Source organism: Nicotiana tabacum, chromosome 2 (genome assembly GCF_000715075.1).
Source record: "Nicotiana tabacum cultivar K326 chromosome 2, ASM71507v2, whole genome shotgun sequence".
NCBI classification, from domain to species: domain Eukaryota; kingdom Viridiplantae; phylum Streptophyta; class Magnoliopsida; order Solanales; family Solanaceae; genus Nicotiana; species Nicotiana tabacum.
In genome coordinates this window covers 59,283,935-59,295,044 of record NC_134081.1, presented here as the reverse complement: position 1 = coordinate 59,295,044, position 11,110 = coordinate 59,283,935, and the positions used below count along the sequence as shown (strand labels likewise).

Below are 11,110 nucleotides of genomic sequence, written 5' to 3'. Positions count from 1 at the left end.
CTCCACTTTTTATTTATAGTGAGATAATAAATTTATGCGTTAACTTTAGGTCTTCCTCCATATCGGATAAATTTATTATGAACTCACTGGGTATAGTTACTCGTTATTGATAACCTATATTGACTCTCTATCTGAGTTTATGCGTTGAATCAATTTTATAATTAAAATATAATTATGATTAAGTGGTGATAGAAATATATTTATATGGTCTTCCACTATTAATTTTAAGTGAGTAATAAATTTACGCGTTGACTTTAGGTCTTCCTCCCTATCGGATAAATGTATTGTAAGCTCACTAGGTTAAATACTAGTAATTGATATCGTGTACTTATTCTCCATCTCAGTATACATGTTGGATCAATGGAACTAGAGCTATTAATTATGATGTTCACTTGACTTAAATTAACAGTATACTCTCCATCTGAGTTGGGTCTGTTTTAATTTATTTGAGTGAATAATATTGCATTACATATGTATGTTGCATGAGTAATTCTTTTTCCATCAAAATTTTCTATCCAAGATGCATGAATACATATATGTGTAGTGTGTTTGAAATTTTAGTATTAAATAGTTATATACAATTGATTGAAAATAATAGTATACTCTCCATCTGAGTTGGTTCTATTTATTTTTGGATTGTATAATTCGTGCATTATATAATATACTTCGCATGAATGATTTTTTTCCCATCGAAATTTATTATTCGAGATGCATATATGTATATAAGTATTGAATGCAGTCTGAATTTTATTATTCAGTGTTTTGACTTATTATGATCTATTTAATATTTTTATCTCAACTCCACAATGACTTTATGCAATTTTTCGTATTATTTGTTCAAATTTTCTTTTAGTGATAAGACATTAATTTAAAGGATGCAATGTATGTACCTTTTGTTAGAAGGAATTTAATTCCGGTTTCTGGGCAAAGTAAGAGAAGGATATTTGTTTTATTTTTCAAATAACTCTTGAGTTATTGAGCTTGATAAATATTTTATCTCTTGTGGTACATGAATGCATAACCTTGTTATTGTATATTAATGTCCCTCCTGAACAGAATAATATTAGTCTACCTCATAAGAGAATATGTTCTTCAATATTGAGTAAAACTTATCTGTGCACTTTTGTCTAAGTTATATTAATCTGAATAAGATTTCAAGTTAGTCAAGGATGGACCTTAATGTTCATTAAAAGTAGAGGCATTACCACCTTGTGGATCCCGTTTAGAAGAAACTTTGACTAAAGGATGTTTCCCTTCAAAAGGAAATAAAGCTAGTGATAAGCTAAAATAAATCCCTTCTGATTTGTATGGTTAAATGAACATACTCGTAAGAGATAGTTTTGAGTATTTTGTGACGTTCATAAATGATTACTCAAAATATTAATATATTTATTTGATGCAACGTAAGTCTTAATGATTTAAGTAATTCAAGGTTTTTAAGACTTGAAACAGAGAAGCACCAACGAAATATGTCAAGTTACTGCAATTTGATTGTAGTGGCGAGCACCTCTCTAAATAGTTCTTTTGTTACTTATCAGAATAAGATATTACATCTCAATTGTTTACACTGTAAACTCCATAATAGAGTGGTGTGGAAGAAAGAAGAAATAAGTATTTTTTGGATATGGATAGATTAATGAAGTGTTATTCAGATTTGCCTTATTCGTTTTTGGAATATTACCTAGAAACTGCAAATTACATTCTGAATTTAGTTCCTTCTAAGTTAGTACCTGTGACATCTATAGAACTGTATACTGAATGTAAGCTCAGCCTGTGGCATGTTCAGATATAGGATTGTCCAGCACATATGCTGAAAAGGAAAACGGATATGTAAGTTGGAACTAAGAATGGATAGGTGCATGTTTATTAAATATTCAAAAAAACGAATGAAGGTTTTGTAACGACCCGACCGATCGTTTTGAGTATTACAATCTCGTTCACCCATTTACTTCTCTATCTGTGCTTTATAGCTGTATTATGACCTATCAGATTAGTTAGTTCGGGTCCGTAGAGATTTCAGAATGAATTGAAACACTTAGTCTCATAATGGAAAGCTTAAGTTGGAAAAAGTCGACCAGATATTGATTTATGTGTAAACAACCTCAGATTTGAATTCTGATATTTTTAGTAGCTTCCTATGCTGCTTCTGGACTAAGGACCATGTCCAAAAAATTATTTGGAGGTCCGTAGTGGAATTAGGCTTGAAATGGCGAAAGTCAAATTTTTGGGAAGTTTGACCGGGGGTTAACTTTTTGATATCGGAGTCGAAATCCGATTCTAAAAATTGAAATAGCTTCGTTATTTTATTTATGACTTGTGTGCAAAATTTGAAGTTATTCCGGATTGATTTGTTATGTTTCGGCACAAGATATAGAATTTAAAACTTCAAAGTTCATATATTTTAATTTGAGGTGCGATTCGTCGTTTCGATGTTGTTATGTATGATTTGAGGCCTCGAGTAGGTCCGTGTTATTTTATGGGACTTGTCGGTATATTTGGATGGGGTTCTGAATGGCTCGGGTGACTTTCAGACGAGGTTCAGACCATTTCTCATTCTCATTTGGTTGTTGGTAGCTGCTGGTACTGGTGTTGTGCACCTGCGGTTGAATTTGCGCAGGTGTGATGGTCGCAGAAGTGACAAAGCAGTTGCAGAAGCGAGGGAGTGCTGGCTGGGGAGGCATCGCAGAAGCGGATCTTCAGGCGCAGAAGCACGATTGCAGATGCGACCATGGCCATCGCATCGCAAAAGCGTCCTGTCTCGCAAATGCAAGCCCTTTCCCGCAAAAGCGAAGGTCGCGAATGTGACCTCTTGTCCACAAATGCAGAAACGCAGTGCAGAACCCCTTTAAGTTTGAGGGTTCGATATTTTTACCCATTTTTCGGATTTTGGAGCTCGGTTTAGGCGACGTTGGAAAGGAATATTTCCACACAACTTGGGGTAAGTGTTCTTGACTCCCTTATGATTATATTTCATGAATTAATCTTCATTTTTTGTGTAAGATTATCGAATCGAAGGAAATTTCTATAATTTCATAAAACAATTTTTCGAGTTTTGAATACCGATTTAGAGTCAAATTTGAGTGAAATTAGTATGGTTGAACTTATAATTGGATGGGTTATCAGATTTTGTGAGTTTTTTCGGATTCCGAGATGTGGGCCCCACTGTCGATTTTTCGAGCGGAGTTGAAAATTTTCATAAATTGTTAATTTATAGGCATTGGAGTAAATTGTGATTTATTTGCACGTTGTTTGAATAGATACGGATCGTTTGACTTGAATTGAGGAGATAGGAGGCGTTCGGAAGTTGATACGTGCAAAATGGAAATTTTGGAGCATTGTTTAGCTTGCTCGGCATTGGATTTGGCTTGTTCGAGGTAAGTAACTCTTCTAATATTGGAGCTGAGGTATGAACACTGACTATATATGTTATGTGCTTGGTGTTGAGGTGACACACATGATAGGTGACGGGCATGTGGGCGTGCACCGTATGAACTGTGACTCCGTTATTTTTGTGGTACTGTGTAGTTACCTTACTGTGTAGTTACCTGAACTTATCTGTAATTATGAAATCTCTATGTACTAGAGTTATCGAGTTGTGAGTCATGTTAGAAGCCATGTCTAGACTAAATGCTTATTCTCTTGGGACCCATTGAGGTCAATACTGATGTTGAGTTATTTGTTTACATTGCAATGTCATACTCAGTCGTGTTCTTTCATTTCATATCATATCTCAGTCTCTATTGTTATTTATTGACACATCATATCATTATTTTTGGGCTAGTTTTATGGCATTGTGAGCCTGAGAGACTGTAGAGATTAATGAGATTGATGACTGAGTGAGACCGAGTGCCTGATTATGAGTGACATTTATGGGATCGAGATGCACACCGCAAAGGGTATACTGATTTTTGATAACGCTTGGGCTGAAGGATCCCCTCCGGAATCTGCACACACCCCCTGTGAGCGTGGTTGATTTATATTGAGGGATGGATCTTCCCTGAACATGGATCTTGTCCGAAGCATTTATACCTGGGGATGGATCTTCCCCACGGGCTGGATTGGCCCTAGTCAATACTGAGTGACTGATGGTCAGTTGATGTATATATTTTGGGATGGATCTACCCTGGGCCGGATTGGCCATATACAGTACTAAGTGATTGAGCATGATGAGTGAAAAGTGTGAGACAGTGAGATTGAGTACTCTGAGAGTATGAGTACATGAGTTCATCTCTGAGATACGTTGCATTGACATGCCACATGACATACATGCATAGAGATGTATTTTTCTCGTGTTGTACGGTATCACGTCATTTATGACTTCTCACACATATTGACATATGGGTATAGTGATGCATTTTACACTGTCTATCTGGAAAGAAAATGAAACATCTTATTTATTGTTGAAAAGATTTTTGGGAAAATTATTGTTTTCAAACTTACTCATATTTTTGGCAACTTCGGTAAACGATTTGGGTTTTCACTGATATACTTGAAAGGCAAAACTATTTTCAGAAATCATGATTAAGCTGAGCATTTATCTCTGAGTTACTTCTTTTATTCCTTGATTTACGTTGTTATGGACTGTTGTTGGCTATTGGTGTTGGACCTGACCTTTGTTCCAGCTCGTCACTTCTTTCAACCCTAGGTGAGGTTTATTACTTATTGAGTACATGAGTTCGGTTGTACTCATACTACACTTCTGCACCTTGCGTGAAGATGTTGGATGCTAATGTTGGGGAGACTGACGGGAGCTGGATTTGAAGATGTACCTGTGTTCCGGTTGTAGCTGCCTCTTGTTCAAGGTAGCCTTAGATTTATAAAAATCTGTTTATGTACATTTCGAACAGATGATGTATTTATTTCATTTCAGCTTTGTAAATTCTAATCTTAGAAACTCATGATTTGTACTACCAGTCCTTCGGGAGTGTATTAGATTAAGTTAAATATTAATTTAATTGGATAATTGTTAATTGGCTTACCTGAGGAGTTGGGTTAGGTGCCATCACGACTAGGTTGATTTTGGGTCATCACAAGTTTATTTTATTGCCCTAAAGAAAATAAGACAATTGTTAAAACAAATGCATTTTTCTAGATTATGACTGTTCAATAAACCATATTCCTAGAAGTAAACTATGTTTATAAAAACTAGGCAAAGAAATAACTAAATGTTCAAGAACATCAAAACCCACACGTCGGAATTGACGTTCCATTGCATTTAAGTTGTGGGAGAACGTTAATAGATAGAATATGCCTTTGTCGAGTGGGAGTGATGTTTGAATAGTGAACACTATAGTATGAAGTAGCTAATATTTCAATACCGTAAGGTAATGAAGGTAATATTAGTAGTACTTCGTCATAGTGGGAGAATACTAAGGAAAATCATAGTTCAATGTACACTCTTGGGATAGTTTCGGTAACAGGATCCCTGAAGAGTTTAATCCCAAACTAGATAGTTACGACAAAGCACTACTAGACAAATATTACATCAGAAATAACTTGGCAAGATTCTTTAACAAAACCTTATTTGGTGAAGACTTTTAATAGTCATGTAAAAGAATGCCTTAGAAAGTTGTAGATGCATGGTTATGAGTCTAAGTAGGAGATTGTTGGGGCATATACTATTAACCATGTGTTTAGATATAGTATATTCTAACAATTGTCATGGTTAAAAGTCTAAGTGGGAGATTGTTGGGATATATACTATTAACCATGGGTTTGGTTTAGATATAGTATTTATTATGAAATAATTGTTCATTCAGTTTTAATAAAATTTTAAATAGATCATATACTGTGTCATTTTCTTATATAGTAGATAATTTAGTGTATAGAGTTTAGCTTATACACGGAAGATTAAATCATTGGTTCTTATAAGTATAAAGTTTAAGTTCACAATCTAATGATGGAATTGGACAAACCATCTGGATGATTGTAGCACAAGATTAAATATAATTTATCTTGATTATGGGAATGGTGTAATTCCAACTTCTTGTACTAGTACATTTTGTATGTATTGAACGGACCAAGTAGAGATAAGTATTTCATACTGACTTAATAAAATAAACTCTCTAGCCATTAAATGTACTTATACTCTTAATCTTGATATAATTATTATTAGCTGTGTTTATTATTACTGTTTTGATTTATTAAAAGGCGAGATCCTTTCGTGGGTCAATATGCCTGGTAAATTGGATAATAATAATGTACATTGGCAAAGTAATAGTTAGTTGATGGAATCCATGTCTCGGTTTAGAGATTGATGATATACCTTTATGAAAGCTTATAAGTTTTCATGTGTAAACCCGACCGGTGGATTTTGTATCTGACACATGAAATAAGTTAAGCGAAAATCTAAAGAAAATAATCAATAAATTAAATTATCAGTAATAAAATTTAATTGATTAGTATCTGAATCTTAATATGGGGAGTTAAATAAGATTTAATGGATGAATTTTGAAATTGAATAAGAAATGCAATTATGAATTTTTAGTGAAATAATTCATAATTAATTATGGTGGATATTAATTTCGAAAATTAGAAATTAATTCCATAATTGGAAGCCTTGTTAGTTAAATTCTATGGTCCCTGCTGTGCCTAGATAAAAGGAAATAAATGAATCTTTTTTCTGATAGAAAGGAAAACCCAACAGGTTTTGTAAAAGGATTTTAATCCTTAAAACTTGTGCTATAAATACATAAGGTTTTTCACCTAGAGGTGAGAGAGATGGTGGCCGAATTTCAGCCCTTTTTTCCTAGAAATTTCACCCACACGAAATTGTTATTTCCTGACATTTTTTGGGTAACGCAGTAGAAGACCGTAGAATGTTCGGAGATCGTGATCGTGCGGGTGGTGAAGATTTCATTGAGTTGTTGAGGAATTGGGCGTTCACGTGATAGAGGAGCTTTGTTCACGCTTCAAGAGGTAACCCGTGAAATCCCGTTTATACTAGTTGTCTGGATTATATGTGAGCTTTTACTCTTGACTTTCCTCTATAACTGATACTAGCATGCATAAAAAGGACAAATCAACTTATCTTGGACTTGGAAAGAGAGTAGGGAGGAATCAACTTATCTTAGTCCAAATGGTGATGATATCTTTACATTTACCATGAAAGGTGAAGAAACCACTCGATATAAGTTGCTTATTCCTTTGGTTCCTTTTTTTAATTTACCAAATATGAAAATCTCATCCATGAGTAATTTAACAAGAGAATGGAAAAGGAGAAATAGTATTGGTAAATGAAATTGCATGCATGTCAGAATCCGATGGCAAAATAGCCAACCCCACTCTTAGTTCCAGTCACAACCCCAGCATAGAAACCCCTTAACATAAATAAATTCAGACAAATGCAAGCAGTCATGGTTTGATCAACTTTTTCCACAGTTGATCAAAGTCTTCGACTGAATGAACCAAAAAGGCCAACATCAAACAAGTAGAAAGAATAATTGCAATCTGTACAGACGCCATAATGCACAGAAACGCGTAATTTCTTATTTTCCTTTTGACCATTTCTCTGCTTCTGTTCAATCACCTTCTCCTTTTTAATTTCATTCTCCTACACTTCAGTCATATACCTATACAATTTTGCATGAAAATGAGAACTCTACACTTTCTATATCTTCTCTTGATACCATTGTTGCAAATCTTATCAGGTTATCAGATTTTCTTAGTTTCCTCTCAATGCCTTGATGATCAGAAATCACTGTTGTTGCAGTTGAAGGGCAGCCTACAATATGACTCTAGTTTGTCAAACAAATTGGCACGTTGGAACAAGAACACAAGTGACTGTTGCAAATGGGATGGGGTGACATGTGATAGCTCTGGTCATGTGATTAACTTGGAATTGTTCAATGTTGGAATACCAGTTGGTATAGGCAACTTAACGAACTTGAAGTACCTGAATTTATCGAATGCCGGTTTTGTTGGGCAAATTCCTATGATGTTATCAAGATTAACAAGGCTAGTTACTCTTGATCTCTCAATTCTTTTCCCTGGAATTCAACCTCTAAAACTAGAGAATCCCAATTTGAAACAGTTCAATGAGAATTCAACAGAGCTTAGAGAGCTTTACCTTGATGGTGTTGATCTTTCAGCTCAGAAGAGCGAGTGGTGTCAATCTTTATCTTCATATTTGCCTAACTTAACAATCTTGAGCTTGTGTGGTTGTCAAATTTTAGGCCCCATTCATGATTCATTTTCCAAGTTTCAATCTCTTTCTATCATCCATCTTGACCAGAATAATCTCTCTACCGCAGTTCCTGAATATTTTGCCAATTTCACAAACTTGACTACATTGACCCTCTGTTCTTGTAATCTTCAGGGAGTATTTCCTGAAAAGATCCTTCAGATACAAGCTCTAGAGACTTTGGCCTTGCCAAATAATAAGTTGCTCAGTGGAAGAATTCCAAATTTTCCACGACACGGATCTTTGAGGACGATAATACTAAGGTACACAAACTTTTCTGGTTCATTACCAGAGTCCATTTCGAACCTTCATAACTTGTCCAGGTTAGAGCTCTTCAATTGCAGTTTCAGTGGATCAATACCTTCCACAATAGCAAACCTTACCAATCTTGTTTATTTAGATGTCTCCTCGAACAATTTCACTGGTTCTATCCCATATTTCCAACGGTCCAAGAAACTCACCTATTTAGACCTTTCTCGTAATGGTCTAACTGGTCTCGTCTTCAGCTCATTTTGAAGGACTCTCAGCGCTTGTATGCATAAATCTAGGGAACAACTTGCTCAACGGGATCCTTCCTGCATATATCTTTGAGCTCCCCTCCTTGCAGCAGCTTTTTCTTAACGGCAATCAATTTGTTGGCCAAGTCAAAGAATTCCGCAATGCATCCTCCTCTCTGCTGGATACTATTGATTTGAGCAACAACCATCTGAATGGATCGATTCCCAAGTCCATATTTGAAGTTAAGAGGCTTAAGGTCCTCTCACATTTTTCAAACTTCTTTAGTGGGACAGTGCCACTTGACCTGATTGGGAAGCTCAGTAACCTTACAAGACTAGAGCTTTCTTACAATAACTTGACCATTGATACTAGTAGCAGCAATTTGACCTCGTTCACCTTTTCCCAGTTGAGCATATTGAATCTAGCTTCTTGTCGGCTGCAAAAGTTTCCTTATCTTCAAAATCAGTCAAGGATGATCCACTTAGACCTTTCTGACAACCAAATACAGGGGGCAATACCAAATTGGATTTGGGGAATTGGTGATGGAGCTCTCGCTCACCTGAATCTTTCCTTTAATCAGCTGGAGTACGTGGAACAGCCATACAATGTTTCCAGCAATCTTGTAGTCTTTGACTTGCATTCCAACCGTATAAAAGGTGACCTACCAATTCCACCTTCTTCTGCCATCTTTGTGGACTACTCGAGCAATAATTTCAGCAATTCCATCCCACTGGATATTGGTGATTATCTTGCTCTTGCTTCCTTTTTCTCAGTAGCAAATAATGAACTCACTGGTAGAATTCCTGAATCCATATGCAAGGCTAGCTACCTTCAAGTTCTTGATTTGTCTTGCAATGCCTTGAGTGGAACAATACCACGATGTATACTGGAAAATAGTACAACTCTTGGAATGCTGAATCTAGGGAATAATAGACTCAATGGTGTTATACCATATTCATTTCCAATTCGTTGTGCTCTAAAAACTTTAGACCTCAGTAGGAATAGCTTAGAAGGGAAGCTGCCGAAGTCGCTGGCCAACTGCGAGTTGTTGGAGGTCCTGAATGTTGGAAATAACAGACTTGTTGACAGTTTCCCATGCATGTTGAGTAACTCGTACAGTCTGAGAGTCCTAGTCTTGCGCTCCAATCTATTCACAGATCATAGATATAGCTTCCAACAACTTCACTGGTATGTTGAATGCAGAATACTTTTCAAATTGGAGAGGAATGATGGTTGAAGATGATTACATGGAGTCAGGACACAATCGCATCCAGTTTAGGTTCCTCCAACTAAGTAACTTATACTATCAGGACACAGTTACAATAACCATCAAAGGGATGGAGATGAAGCTTGTGAAGATTCTCAGGGTCTTCACATCTATTGATTTCTCTTCAAATAAATTTCAAGGAGTGATTCCAGATACAGTCGGTGATCTTAGCTCACTTTATCTCCTGAACCTGTCACACAATGCCCTTGAGGGACCAATTCCAAAATCAATTGGGAAGCTACAAAAGCTTGGATCACTAGACCTGTCTTGGAACCAGCTGTCTGGTGATATCCCTGCGGAGCTTGCAAATCTCACATTCCTATCAGTTCTGAACTTGTCATTCAACAAATTGTTTGGAAGAATCCCATCGAGTAATCAATTTCAAACATTCTCAGCAATTTCCTTTAAAGGAAACAGAGGCCTATGCGGGTTCCCTCTCAACAACAGTTGCGAAAGCAATGACTCAGAGGTGATGCTGCCACCAATTTCTCTAGAAGACTCAGATTTTGACTGGAAGTTCATTTTTGCAGCTGTTGGATACATAGTAGGGGCAGCAAATACTATTGCACTTCTGTGGTTTTACGAGCCGGTGAAGATATGGTTCGACATACGTATGGAGAAATGCTTGCTTTGGTTATCAACAATGTGATCCTTAAACCAATAAATGAGGCGTTTATTTAACTGTGTTGCTGCTTAAGCCTTGCTTTGATTGCTTGTGTTGTAAATAAACTGCAGAATAAACAAATGCAAGATCTAGGGTGTGTTTGGTATGACCGAAAATGTTTTTCAATTTTCCCATTTTGGTTGGCTTAAATGTTTTGGAAGTTTTCCCTATCAAGAGGAGAGAATATTTTTCAAAACTCTTTTTCAACCTTACTAACTCTATTCTCCTTCCCCACCAACCCACCCCACACCTCACCTACCCATCCCCATCCCCGCCCTACCCTTCCCCTCACCCCCATCCTAAATAAAAATATTATTAATAGTACTTTATTTTCATGCTATAAATATTTATTTTTCATTTCAACAAATGAGTAAGTTATTTTTATGATATAAAAAAGTATTTTTTTTTATTTTAACAAAAAAAATACTTTCTTTTCATGATGTTGAAAAAGTATTTTCTTTCATTTCAACAAAAAAAGTAATTTCTTTTCATGATGTAG

General features: G+C 35.9%; 1 pseudogene; it reads left to right on the top strand.

Annotated features, from left to right (window-relative positions):
* Positions 1-7,493: 7,493 nt before the first annotated feature.
* LOC107774520 (receptor-like protein 49) lies at positions 7,494-10,893 on the top strand (annotated as a pseudogene).
* The last annotated feature ends 217 nt before the right edge of the window (positions 10,894-11,110 follow it).